Below are 14840 nucleotides of genomic sequence, written 5' to 3' on the forward strand. Positions count from 1 at the left end.
ATGCAAGCTTGCACACACACATGAGTTGAAATCAAGTAACTCTTGAATTGATTGAGTGTGTGTGTTTGAGTGCTTATGTGAATGTGCTTATGTGTGTCCGTGTGTGTGTGTGTGTGTGCTAATCCTCCTACACACAGTGGTGCATGAAATACCCATTGGGGAGAAGACATTTAAAGACTGCTCCCACTGCCCTTCTCTCTCTCTCTCTCTCTCTCTCTCTCTCTCTCTCTCTCTCTCTCTCTCTCTCTCTCTCTCTAACACACACAAAAATGACCCTCGAAAAGCGTGAGAGGCAAAAGCAGAAAGAGGAAGTTCAGCTGAGCCAAGTTTATACAAAGTCCTCTGCATCCCTTTGTCATTAGAGAAGTCGCCTATCGACACTGCAGGCCTTTCATGAGAACTGATTAACGCCTGCCGGCCTCACAATCTGTGTTTACACATTAAATATTGCACCCCTATACTGATATACAGTATGTATCTTGATCAATATAGGGGTATGGAAGAATCTGGTTTTGGCTTTGGCTCAAATGTGAATTCAAAGCATATGGAGATAGATCTATGAAACGAGAGAATGAGAGCATTTCTCGGTTAAAGAAAGAATACATAAGGTGTGTGATATAACAAAAAATGTAGATATGATAATGAAAAGAAGATTTGAAAGATTTGAGATTTTGAGAAAATTGCTGCATCGGTCAGGAGAATCAAACTCCCTTTCAGCCCAGCTGAGCGTTGCTAAAGTCCAGTCAATGTAAAGAAGTCTGCAGTGAAGTAGCCTTCTACCACAATGCAAAGACAATGCAAATGCTTGGGCTGTAAAGGCATCACTATCATGCTAATGAAACCCATTTCTGCTTCGCCCAAGGGGCCAAAGGGAGGGATGGCAGTCCTTAAAGTCATTCAGTGGCCTCCTCCTCACCTATTCCCAATGATCCCATCCCTCTGACGGCGCAGCCAATCAGCGCGTGTCAGCCACACATGAATGGGAAGTCCCACAGAAAAGGGCTCGAGGAACAAAGAAGCCGCCGGTTTGCGGAGTCGGCTTGTATCCATAAATTGAACTCGTTTTGACTACAAGAATTCCTCCTTGAGTACCGTTTTCCGTGCGAATCACGACGAATCGGACATTTCAACCGACACCCAAGGAAAACTCCAACAGTTTTTCGTTGCCCGAGAAAGAGGAAACTTCGTGCGTCGCGACTCGCGAGGAGAAAACCGGAGGCGAGGCTTCCTCGTTTTCACCTTTTTCTTTTATCCGACAACGTGAGTAAAAAGGTTACATTTACTGACTTGATTCGGGATATCTTAAGATAAAACAAGGCGATTGAATTCCTATTCTCACCGATGGGACGTGTTCGGCATGTAAACATAGGCTAATAACCAACTTTTCTAACCAACTCTCGGCATGTGCCGTTTAAGGTAACGATGGATTCATTTGTTCTAACACCACTGGTAGAGGTAGGTGTGTGTGTGTGTGTGTGTGTGTGTGTGTGTGTGTGTGTGTGTGTGTGTGTGTGTGTGTGTGTGTGTGTGTGTGTGTGTGTGTGTGTGTGTGTGTGTGTGTGTGTGTGTGATAGAGACAACCAAGGTGGGCAAACATACAGGTGCGCAAACATGGGCTGATGTCTGGCCACCCCACCCGGAGTTGTCTGGCGTCCAGGTCTGATCCTACGTCAATGTTTGTTGGTCAGTCTAGGGGCAAAATCGTTATATTTTGTGTAACAAAACAAATAACGCATCTTGTCTCATATTCTTCCAACATCAGAATGTGGGACGGCAATTAGGAGAGCCAATGGCAGCAGATGAGGACCCTATTTCACCAGATGCCCTTAATTAGTTATTACCATGTCCGGTGTAGGCACAGTATGTCGTATCAATTTCTGCACTACGTATGTACCTCAATGAAATCAAAACTCCCAGATACAGCCAGTAGTCCACGACTGTTGTTCTCTAATGCCGATGGGGCCATCATAGAGCTCTCTTCCCAACATAATCTCCCAACTACTACAACCAGCATCTGGGAGATAACCTTGTGACCTCTGTCATCAGGTGGCCTATGCTCCTCCCCCTGTGTTGCCACCTGGGTGTGTGTGTCATGGTGCTTGTGTGGCCCTGGGCAAACAACAATCAGTTCACAACAACACTGGATGCGAAACAGGGCTGTCCTCGGCACACATCTCCAAATATGTGTACGCTTGAGGTGAAACCCTATGGTAGCAGTTCAGTAAGGGGCCACATGTCTTAACATGACTCCAGAAAACGAAAGATGCCCAGAGTTTTGACTCCCAAAACTTTCTCCTGCCTGTTTTGAGTTCTCGATTTGAGCTTGTAATAAGAATCGAAACCATGGAAGAACTTTCGCTCACTTCCGTGTCACCAAGGCCTTTCTCAAGAGCTGTGGTATGATCATCTTATCAAGAATATTTTTATTTTCTTCATCTTAAATGACTTTCACAAATTTCACATGTCATTGAAAATCTATACGAAACCAGGACTGCTTGAACATGTTTTATTAATTTTTGTTGCCGGCGACCTTGACCTTGACCTTGACATGAGTAACTTGGGACCTGGGACAAATTCCATCAAGGAGATCGCTTAACACTTTCTTCTTGTGAATGTTGTTCCAACAGTCTTTTTGGAGTCCTTGCTGGGGTTAAAGCATGTGGGACCATTTCTCCTGTTTTGGTCTATATTCAGGAGCATATTCCAGGCTGTGAAAGGCCTAGGATCCACAGGGAGGGATCCTGTGTCTCCCAGCAGCCACCTGCCCTTGGCAACCAAGAGAGTTTGATGCGTTTCAGTTTTTCCCTCGCCAACATGAACGTGCTTTGGTTACATTGTGCTGTTTTATAACTGGCATATGCCCACCCTTTTAATCCTGAAGCACAGTTCTTTTTTAATACCCCATACACATGAGTCTTTGAAAGGGCTTATTGGAGGTTTATTTTATTCTGTTCTTGCCACCAACTTGTAGTCCTGCTTGGCCAGCTTCTATTAACAACTGGTGTGATATTGCATCCAGATAACACGCAAGGTGCAGAAGCGGTGAGCTGGCATTAGAAGTTAGTTTCCACCCACAGAGATTACTGCTACTTAATATTATCACAGTCAACAAAAAGTGCCACTTAAAACGGTCTGAAGCCCTCTTGGGTCATTTTCCGTTTGTTCTTTAATCTTCAATCACTGTGAAGAATCAACTTATATTACGGTTGTTGCAAACATGATTGCTTTCGTTCCATTTTTTTCATGTTAATATATAACTTACTATATATTCGTTGATGCAGTTGTACGGCGACTTAAATTGTTTTTGATAGACTACACCCGCAAGTGTATGCCGGGTCCAGGTCCTTCTAGCAGAATGTTTATTATATCATAATCTGAATTGAATACTTGTCTTTTTAATGCAACACATATATAAGGTGCCTCTGTCTCATGCTGTCACATACTGATTGGCTGAGCCGATGATCCAGATTTCCCTCCCTTTCCTCCCTCTTAATGTCTCAAGGCAATCACCGTGCAGGCAGTCACACAAGATCTGACTTGAGCGCCCGGAAAAACTGGAACCCGGTGATCCACACGAACGCAGAACAGTGCATTGTGTCAACGGGAATGCATGCTTGCTAAATTCCCTTTTGAAGGAGAGGCTCCAGCCCAAGAGGAAATCCTGTGTGTTGCGGTGCTCATTACCCTGGCATCAACTGTCACCAGAATTTCTTGGGAGATTTAGGATGATGGCGGAGTTCCTCCCCGTTCACTACCGCCTGTGTCAAGCAGCAATCATACCATCGCCAACGTACAATGTGTGACACATAAGTGCATGATGATGCTGCTTGTGCTTCCCTCGCTCTTCATATTTTCTCTCGCCCACGTCTGGCACTGTCGTTGTCTTTTCTTTCAGTCTCACTCATCAGTAGCCATTTATCTAGCATCGCCGTAAGGATTTGGCTAAAGTTGGAGACAAGTGAGTAATGAAAAAAAAAGTGCAGCAACACAATGAAGTACAGAAAACAGGGCTCTAGTCTAATGTCGTCTTTCTGTTTCATATTTGTGAACAAAACAGGCCACCTTACCATTGAATACATTCGCTCATGCACACGTTCTCGATCCCTCCCACTGCTGTGTTTGTCGGCCAGCCTTAAGACTTTACTTAGCAGGAGTTGTACATGGAGAAGTTGGTGTACTCCCTCCTACACACCTCACCCGGTCATTCCCCACCCCTCCCTGATGCCAAACAGGCACACACAAACCAAAACACGCCCACGAGGCTGTTCGGCAGTGGAGCGCTGTAGCAAGTGTGCGAGTGGTGCTGAGTCCGGACAATGTGTTAAGGTTGTGAAATCCCATTAAGGGCTCTTTCTGACAGAGCGGGGGCATGCCCGGACGTCAGTGGACGAGCAGGCTGTTTTTGTGGGAAGGCCAACGCTGCCCTTGTGGTTCACACCGTATTGGATTCAAACAACTTGAGAGGAAAAAGAAGTAGCACTCCCCTTAATGCGGCCCTCCCATGTCCGCTTGCTCTTTGACGATTTGTTCAGGGGCTGGGCGATGCTATGGCTTTTATTGACAACACTGATGGAGTAAATTGTGCTCCATCAGGTTTTTCTTTTCTTTAACGCCAACTCATGTTTTTGTTCCACCACTTAATAGGTATCTGGATTTTGAGAACTTGTCAGAACGTGTACAAATTCAGGGTGTGGATTCAACTCCTGGTTCACCTCAATAGGGCACGGTGGTGCCGAACCTCATTGTTACGTCTTCAACTAGTAATGGCTTAGAAGTATTTTCACAAACATTTAAAAACCCTTTCATCTGCTTTATGTGTTGTTACAGTTAGTGTTGTGAGTGTTTAAATTACATATAATATAATGAGTGTTTGAGGCAGCTAAACTTATCTGCTGTTAGCGGCTGAATTTGCTGAGGGAAACCTTGGAATAGAGGTCAAAATGGACGTGGTCCTGCAACCATCCGCATCTTTAAGCTAATTACTTTCTTGTCGTTTTGGTTGTATTTTCATAGTGCTCGTAGATTCCCAAAATTGGAAGTTATATTTTGCTTACTGGATGGTGTTCTACCCATTCACACTACGTTCAAATTAAATTACTTGTTCTCTAGGGCCAACACGCACAATATAATTTGTTCAATGTCATTTGGATTTACTGCTCTGGGTGGGTGTGGTCTAAACTTCATTGGTTCTACATCAGTGGCCTGAGTATTGATTAGGCTTGATTCCAATCTTGCTCCATTAAAGAGGGTTCCTAATGTGCTCTCCACATTCCGCTTTCTATCCTGCAGCCATGGCTTTGTGGTATTTATTTTAAACAGAATAGTTAACTGAATACATATGCCTTAGCTGTCTCATGGTGCGATGGAGTGATGCATGAGGAGTGACGCAAGCATATGTGTGTCAGTCCTTTGCGTCGTCTGCAGATGAGGGGGAGGTGGAGCGTAGTGCTGCACGATTAATCGAATCGCAATCATGATATCAGCCTTTGCGATTGTATAACCGCAGAAGGCTGCCATTTAATTAAAAATAAATAAATAAATAATTGTATGTATTCTCTTATTTAGTTTATTTAGTTGTACTATTGAGAAAACCTAACAAGTTTGCACAGCAGAAATGCCTTTATATTGAAAATAATATATATTTATCTAATTCTGTAAAATATTTTTATTTTGACCGGTACTGTACACATTTTTTAGTTTTTGTATTTTTTATGCTAGTTAAGTTTGTATGAGTTGAGAATAAAATTATCGGTAATCTGTATGCATTTTCCTTGATAACCAAGCAAGTTTACTCATGACTAGGGATGCAAACAATTAATCGATTATCGATTAATTGTCGATAAGAGATTACTCGATTAAAATAAATTACTTGCAATTAATCGCATTTTAACCCGTAATTCCCCAACCGTCCACGTGAGGGCGCACTTGACGCCAGACGTACTTGACGCACACGCGGGAACACAAGCGGGAACACAAGCAAAGCAGGGCCGTGTTCCAATACCCGTACTTCCATGAGTATACTTAAAGGAAGTATACTATCCGCACTGGCTACTACGTTAATTTTTCAGATGTGAGTGCTGTTCCAAATCGAGTAGGCTACTCCGTGGTGCACTAACCGGAAATTACGATCACGACTGCCGCCGTGGCTCCTCCCCCGCAATAAACATCCCGCTTTGAACGGTGAACTCTTTACGCCTAGCAGCTATAAAAACTATAAAAACTACAAAATGACTATTAATGCAGGCTATGTGGAAAATGCGCCGACTTTGGCTCAGCCTGGCTCCGCCTCTTCTGCTACGTAGCTAAGAAGGCTGCCGTTGAGTACGGGGAGTGTCCTTCGATCCACACTTCACGATTAGCCCGTTTTGAGTACGGCATCCGGGTCCTTGAAGTATACTTCTTCTCGCCGGATCTGAATTGGAGTACTGCGTACTCAAATTTTGGCTAGTAAGTACGGACAGTACGGGTATTGGAACACGGCAGGACAAGACAAACGAAAAGCGGGACACTGACACGATGAAGAGGGCAAAACGGAGTGCAGTATGGAGCCACTTTAAGTTGGTTAATGATGACAAAGACGCCAAATGCACAATATGTGGAAGTATTTTTAAGTACAACAACTAAACGACTTCGTTGAATTACCACCTAAATGTGTCACATTCAGAAGGAAATTCAGCTTCTCAGAAGAATTGCCGCTTATCAATTAATCGATCATCGATCGATAAGATGAAACAACTATCGATTAATGAATTACTCGATAATTTGCATCCCTACTCATGACACCATTTGTTTATTATATCGCAATCGCAATATTGTCCACAATTATCGCAATATGATTTTTTCACCAAATCGTGCGGCACTAGAGGAGCGGGAGACAGACTAATTAAAGGCACCTTCCACCCACACAACACACTATACATCTGCATGCAAGGTGCTCCCTGTATATTGTTCAGCATTGGGCTGCCGTCTGCTTTCAGATGGTAATGGTTCTTCTGATATTGTAAATGGGCAATATTCTACTACTCATCTTTCATGGCCATGTCATGTTTGACACACATCAGAGTAGTGAGACCTAGGAGGTGTCTTCTATCCCTATAGTGAGAGATATCACCTGGTTCAACCACCTGCTATTGCTGTTTGGTTTTAGTACTTGGGTACTCTGTAAAGTGTCTTTGTGCAGAGGAGCCCAGTAGTGTTTTATATGGACGTGTGCGTCGTGTGTTGCCGTGCCCTTCACTTTGCTGTCCCCATAATTGCGATGCCAGAGGCTGCTAGATGCAAACCAACCACTGGTTTCTGCATTGAAATGCATTGAAATGGGACACAAAAAACGATTGAGGGGGATAAGCTCTGGTTGTAGAGGATAAGTTGGACACAGGGACTGAGTGGCTGGGAAGGAGGGCTATTGTGATCAATAACAGAGAGGGGGCCGATGATAGTGCAGAAGCAGGCTGAGATTGGAATTTGCCTCTTAAAGGTCCCATGACATGAAAATCTCAATTTATGAGGTTTTCTAACATAAATATGAGTTCCCCTAGCCTGCCTATGGTCCCCCAGTGGCTAAAACTTGCGTTTGGTGTAAAACGAGCACTAGCTGTTCTGCTCGCCTTTGAAAAAACGGAGGCTCAAGCGCGCTGATTTGGAAATCTGTGCTCATGACGTCATGAGGAATCTCAGCTCCTCCCCTTACTCTGCCTGGCCCGCCCAGAGACGTTGGCCCGCCAATGAGACTCGACCGTGCGAGCCCCAGATGTGTGTGTGTGAATACACACACTGTAACGCAAGTGTTTCTTGTCGGTTCTTTGACGTGTCTTGTATTTCCACAACGAGACTGTCGTGGGGGTTATCTGAGCCATGGTTGAGAAGGAATTGGGGGAAAGGAACTTTGGTTTGACTCGCTGAAGTACATGAACTGCGACATGCCGCCGGTTGCCGCGAGGCACCATCGCCCGGCAGCGGGCAGCCGGCAGCAGGCAGCGCGCGGTTCAGTCGACTTCAGGTTGATGTGAAATTGGAAGAACCAGAGACGTTGCAGAACCCGACAAAGTCGTTTGTGATTCATAATATCGTCTGGAGGCGCACACAATATGTTATATGATATAGATATCTATGTATTATATGATATTATTTAGATATAGAGCTCCAGGACTGTAACGCAAGTGTTGTACACTTCCTTGTTATTTGGATAACCGTTCTGCTGTTGGTGTGATGGCGCATCACGTCGGACTCTCGTCTCTGGTATTTCTACAACGAGACTCGTATTGGGGGTTATCTCAGCCAAGGTTGAGAATGAATTGGGGGGAAGGAACTTTGGCTTTGACTCCCTCAAGACCATGAACCACGACAAGGAGGAGAAAGGGATCTTTGCCGGGCAGCGCTTATGCACCTCCGCCTCCGGCGGTGGTCCCTCAGCGGGGCTCAAGCGGGAGACATTCGCCGCCAACAATCCCTTTCTCCTCCATGTCGTGGTTCATGTTCTTGAGGGAGTCAAAGCCAAAGTTCCTTCCCCCCAATTCATTCATTCGTGTTATGCGCCATCACACCAACAGCAGAACGGTTATCCAAATAACAAGGAAGTGTACAACACTTGCGTTACAGTCCTGGAGCTCTATATCTAAATAATATCATATAATACATAGATATCTATATCATATAACATATTGTGTGCGCCTCCAGACGATATTATGAATCACAAACGACTTTGTCGGGTTCTGCAACGTCTCTGGTTCTTCCAATTTCACATCAACCTGAAGTCGACTGAACCGCGCGCTGCCTGCTGCCGGCTGCCCGCTGCCGGGCGATGGTGCCTCGCGGCAACCGGCGGCATGTCGCAGTTCATGTACTTCAGCGAGTCAAACCAAAGTTCCTTTCCCCCAATTCCTTCTCAACCATGGCTCAGATAACCCCCACGACAGTCTCGTTGTGGAAATACAAGACAAGTCAAAGAACCAACAAGAAACACTTGCGTTAGTGTGTGTATTCACATTGATGTGGACGTTGAAGAACCAGGAACGTCGGAGAACCCAACGCGGTCGTTTGAGATTCATAATATCGGCTCACACAGCTTTTGGCCGTGATAATATATATTATATGATATAGATATCTGTGTAGGCTATATGATAATATTTAGATGTAGAGCTCCAGGACTCCCGTGTGTTCTAGAATATTTACAGAACACGGCTAAAAGGTGTGCGCCTCGCCATTGCGATACATCCACTGTAAACAGAGCGCATGGTGGCTGCAAGCTGCTCAGGGCCACACCCCCCCCCTCCTCCTAGACACGCCCACCGAAACAGCGTATTTGGGGGAAGCTCAATGTGCGACTGGCTCGGAGTGGCTGTAACTCTGCACCACGGCTGAATTTAGGGAACGTCTTTGAATACTGTGTTAGTTGCCCACTAATACCTTTATTAAAGAATACATAAAATAGCATGGGACCTTTAAGTCCCACTCATCCGGCTGCGTTGTTAATTGAGGGTTTCTTAAAATGGCCTGTAACCTAAACCTTTTACGAAATTGCCATTTACTTGAGTTTTTTTACTGATGACACTGACTGTGTCTTTGGGGCTCTGCAGGTTGCCTCCCCCTCGTTCTCACGTGTTTCCCTATTGTATGGCTGAAGGACACATACGTAAAACTAGGATCATATGTACGGTAGTGCCCATTTTATTCATTTATTGTGGGCCCTATAAAGTCAAGTTAGCATTTTGATGCCGCTTCGTTTCTCCTAATTAGTGTGGTCGTTCATCAATATTTAAGTTGGAGCCTAGAAGTACATCGGGCCTAGAAGTAGCCATTATGCGTTTAGTCAAATCTGAATAAAGCAAATGCAAATATGTTTTTGAAAGAGTTTCTGAAAGTGTTTTAAGATGGGACATATGTAATTATAATTTGTAAGCCCATGTTGCATATATAACAAAAAAAACAACATTTTAAATGTTGATGCATGATTGTGGACTATATGGAAGTAATGATATGATCATGCAGTGAATACAGATTTAAAAAAAGAAGAGCAAAACAAGCAGATATATACCATAAAACTTGTTACAAAACAAATGTGGCTGCTCTCTTATAAACAATTAATCAAAAAATAAATCAGCGGCATTACAAGGTGAAAATATAGCCTAGACAAGAAAATATATTTAAACTTGCTCGGCCCTATGATGACTGACAATGGGGTTGCCAGATTGGCGGTTTTCCTGCATAACGAAAGAATGTGCTCTTGGATGGGTTGGGCTACTGTGGGGATTTTTTCTTTTTTACAAATATTTTAATAAAAAGTAATAACTTATTCTTCAATAGCTTTCATGTTATGTGGCCCAGTGTCTCTACATTATTCCAGAAAATAGTACAGTCACACAAGTCTTAATTTTCCTCTCAAAGTGCACCAGATTGATGCATTCTAGGTTAAAAGGTACCAACATTTCTTCCGGGGGAGCATGTTCCCGGACCCCCCTAAGGACTGGGTTCCCTCGACAGTTTCACAAAATTCTGTGGGAAACACTGCTTCAGGGATGACATATTAATAAGCAGGCATACTTATGTATGACTGGATTTATAGGTTTTGATACTTTGCCGTAAATATGTCTCTCCTGCTGACTTTGTCCTGTCAGTGCGGCTCTCCTGAGAAAATAGTGAATACCACTACACTAGTGGAACATAATTGTATGAAGAAAATGCTTTTATTGAAGCTGTTTAGGAAGGAGTAGACGAGGCTGGACAAGGTTGAGGACGCCGAGCAGTGTTGTATTTTAGCTGCGGTAGTGCTAATTATAGAGTAAAGTGAACCTGCCAAATTGGGGGTGACATGTTGGAGGTCTAGGGCGGGGACGGGGGTGTGTGTGTGTGTGTGTGTGTGTGTGTGTGTGTGTGTGTGTGTGTGTGTCCTAGTGGCAATTGATTTCACAGCTTTGTTGCATGCTGGCCCGACCGGCCTACCTCTGCTGCATGATGTAATGATCTTCATTCACACTAGCCGGTTTCCCGCCACACGATCGCAACTCTAATTTACCTTAATCTAAGGCCATATAACTGGGTTCTTTGTCTTGGTTGATGTTCCCATGTAGCTGGCAGTTGGCCCAACCCTCTGAGTTCAGGGATTTTTTCAGATCAACTGACAAATTGATCTTTCTGCAGAGCAAGACAGTTCTGTTGCTATAACAGAAGCGCGGTGCTGTAATAAAATACAATTCAGCATTTTTAGAAGGCAGTCAACTGGTTGAGCAAAGCGACCAATAAAATATCAAATTTACAATATGATGGTGCTAATGTACTTGCTTTCTTTTTTTACACACAAGGCCCTAGCTTGACATGATGTGATTTAGCTGCCTAGGTGAACTGGCACCATTTGCTTGGGTAACAAGTCATCCAAATAGGCCTTGTGTCTTTTGGGGCATGCATTGGCCTACATCCAGCAGGATTCAGCAATTTTTCAACTTATTTATTTAATGTCGCTTTCTCACTCTGATAATCGGCTGCTACTTTGAGTTTTAACAAAGGAAATATGAAAAATAATGGCCTTCTTAGCCATTTCATTTTGTAACGTAACGACTTGCAACTCGTACATTCCTCAGTTTAGTGGAGTGTGGGAAGAGGTTAAAGTTAACAAACGTAGTTTCTTGTTGACTGCATTTGTGAATTCAGAAGCAATGTATACTATGTAGACCAAGCAACCTGTCCATGTGTGTGTTGTTGAGGGGATCATGGTGACGTAAGGCTTCAGCAATGTTTTTCTGTTTATTAACGTGGCCTCCCGCCCTCTAGTCAGCTGTCTAACACCATGTCTGGAGGGCCATGTGTGCAATTGCTACATTGTATTTCCGTTGCCCCTTTTGCCCTTTCTACTGGAGCTGCATACAGAATTAATAGATGGGAAGGGGAGCGACACCAAGGGCTCTGGCTATACTTTAGTAACACAAAGTAATGATCCCGGGTAGTCCTACTCGGCCAGGACTAATGGAGATCTGACTCTAATGGTCCAAAGGATGTAGAGATTGGGAGGTATAAGTTGTATTGTGGAGAGACGGTGCAAACCGCATTCTACAGCTGATAAAATACACATCTGATGCTTTTATCCAAAATGACTTACAATAAGTAAGTCCCCTTCAGACATTCATTTTAGTCATCACTTAAGACGACACATCATTTTAATCTACACCATTTCAGGATGTGAAAGACTTGCTTACTTGCCACCAGCTTTCCTCACTTTTCCTAGATTAAGGGTATATCAATTCTCCTTCTCTCTGTGACATCTCTGGGTACGATCATTCTTTTGGAATCGACATGGAGAATGACGATGGTAAGGACGGGAACATCATGGTCATATTTTACAAATGCCAAATATTTGCAAATACCTGTCATTTCTTTTATAAAAACAATGGCAGCCCGATGGCGCTTCATTTTAGTACAAACGCACATGTTTATTTTTATTAAATGTTTTTAAGCATGTGGGGGCCTTTAATGAAAACACGACCATCAGCAATAAAATGAGCAGGGAGGACACCAAGATGCAAACTGGAGTTTTACAGATCAAACTCTGGTTTTGAAAGTTTGGTGCACTGCACACCATCACGAACACCGCAGCTGAGGTCTGCTTTGAAGGGCTCCCGTCGATAAATTCTTTGACCAGTCAAGGGCCAAGCGGCATGGCGCCCTCCGGGCATGATTTAGTTAAGGTGACCCTCTCCGCCAATCAGTAATGCGACCACTGACCTGAGGCAAAGGCAAACATGTACACCACACACTGACATGCACACAGCCTGAGAAATGTCATATCTCCACACTAAATGGCTGTAATTCCCAAGGCTCACCGGAGAACAATATAAATAGCTGTTAAGGTCATATCTGGCCGGGTTTGCTTTATTTTTATCCACACGGCTTACGGCGCCTGCTTATTAACACAGCTCTGAAAAAGTACCAATTTGTACAAATTCAAACTAATTGTCAGCTGTATGCTTTGCTACCACTGGGGCATTGAGTGATCCAAACAGAACAGAACAGAATTATATTTATGCTCATTGGTTTGGCTGGTCACATTTGCTTATCCATTATGATGTACTGGATATGCTGATGGCAGTGCTTTAGCTCTCTGCAGCTCTTTTTTTGAAGGGAACATTCCCCCTAACAATATTCTATTCTAAAATCGGTATATTGTTCTTTCTCCAACTATTCCAAGTATTCTATCTGTCTCATTAATGAAATGCCAAAAATGTACAATTCCTCATTCTCAGCCTCCTAGATGGCTATTTTTTCTGTTGAGCTGACCCAGCCCTCTGCTCACTGAGTTCTGACACCAAGCAGCCAAACTGCATTCCCCTGCTACTGATTGGTTCTTTATAGCTGTTGAGGCCTAAGCGAGAGTTCCTGCTGGTGCGTCATGATGCTCAGTGTTGACTTCATGGGCGTGGCACAGAGTTCTGGTTCGTCAACATCTGGATACACAGCATGTGGTTGAAGTCCTCGAAGTCTTCTATCAAGGAAAGGTGAAATCTTTGTCAATTGGCCTTGTGGTGGCTCACTTAGGAGCCCCTTTGTAAAGCTCATTTTTCAGATAGCTATCCTACAGTGAGCCAGAAGATGTTTCAGAGGGGTAAAACAGTACAAAATTACATACATTTCCCTCCATTGGCACATTTCTGTTATGGCTTTGGATCATTACTTTAAACTCCAATGTACACGAATAGACTAGCAATGAATTATGACCTATAACAAGATGTTTTGAGACTGTATTGATATGGAAACCATCATAATTGTATGCAACCAAGGTATATTATTATTTCAGAAGATAAGCCAACTCTGTTTTGAAGCGTCTGAAGAGGGACTGGAATATTTTATTACATTGGTACATTTGTCAATATGTTCTGCTGTCATGACCACATCTATGGCTTTTGTTGCAGAGAAATCCCCAGCACGCTAATCTTTCCATGTCCCTCATTGCTTGTTAATCAATCAACAACTCCCTTCATCACCCCTCTTTAGTTAACCCAAAGTAACCAATTTTTGTTTACCATGTTCTTGTAAACGTGTCTCTTCCCATGGTTCTTTCAGTGTTTCAAAGTTTGTATTTCTACCAAGCTTTGAATAAACACTGTTGTCTGCACTTATACCCCACTCACAGGGTTTGTTCTTACAACTGCTGTAATGAACAAATCCCCCCTCAGGGATTAATACAGTATTGAACATTTGTTGTGTGTTTTCAAAAAGCCACAACCAGACTGGGGTGTAGACCAAAAAGATGCACTCTTTTCCTAGACATTTTTTTAAAGTTGCTTAGGGTGTGTATGTGTCCTTATACAAAGTGTTCACAATGGTGCTTCTTTGTTATCTTCATTTTTGCAGAAATGGCTGTAGAGGAAGAGGTTTTATTTTGTGTTGAACTTTTTTGGTGATATTCATTATGCTCGATACAACTCATTAAAGTGTTCCACCACATTGCAAATATGGTGGAAGTGCATAGTAATTTCAATATATCTTCCATCCTGCTTATACATCTTTTTTGAACATTGACCTATTGACCTATACCTTATATTTTTCTATTTCCTCTCCACAGAAAGTGCGCAGACTGTTCACCCTGTACAACCTTTTGCCCCGTGGATTTGGCAGCGATGTGGATTTCTCTGTACACTGGCTTTCAAATGGAATAACAGGTTAGCTTTCAGTCTTCCTGTTAACCCGGCCCATTCACTATTCATTTCAGACTTCAACACTGCCGCCATTGTCTTGTCTTACTTATTATTTGAATGACATTTGTATGGCAGATCACACAGCTTTGTAACCCAGTAGGGACTACAAGAGGAGTAGGATTGTACTGGTCTGCTTTTTCATCCTCACAAATGACTAAT

The 14840-nt window shown here is 43.3% G+C and overlaps 1 protein-coding gene across 2 annotated transcripts in view; it reads left to right on the forward strand.

The window, feature by feature from the left end:
• Window positions 1-917: 917 nt before the first annotated feature.
• The window catches only part of LOC130405571 (SPRY domain-containing SOCS box protein 4-like), a 45980-nt gene continuing 32057 nt past the window's right edge, over window positions 918-14840 (forward strand). Inside the window, exons 1-2 of one of the 2 annotated variants that reach the window (XM_056610740.1) lie at window positions 921-1260; window positions 14549-14645. The gene's annotated coding sequence lies outside the window, so the exon portion shown is untranslated. Of the gene's footprint in view, window positions 1261-14548; window positions 14646-14840 lie in introns of both variants that reach the window. The other variant, XM_056610741.1, reaches the window with a different exon arrangement.

Source organism: Gadus chalcogrammus, chromosome 16, assembly GCF_026213295.1.
Source record: "Gadus chalcogrammus isolate NIFS_2021 chromosome 16, NIFS_Gcha_1.0, whole genome shotgun sequence".
Lineage (NCBI taxonomy): Eukaryota > Metazoa > Chordata > Actinopteri > Gadiformes > Gadidae > Gadus > Gadus chalcogrammus.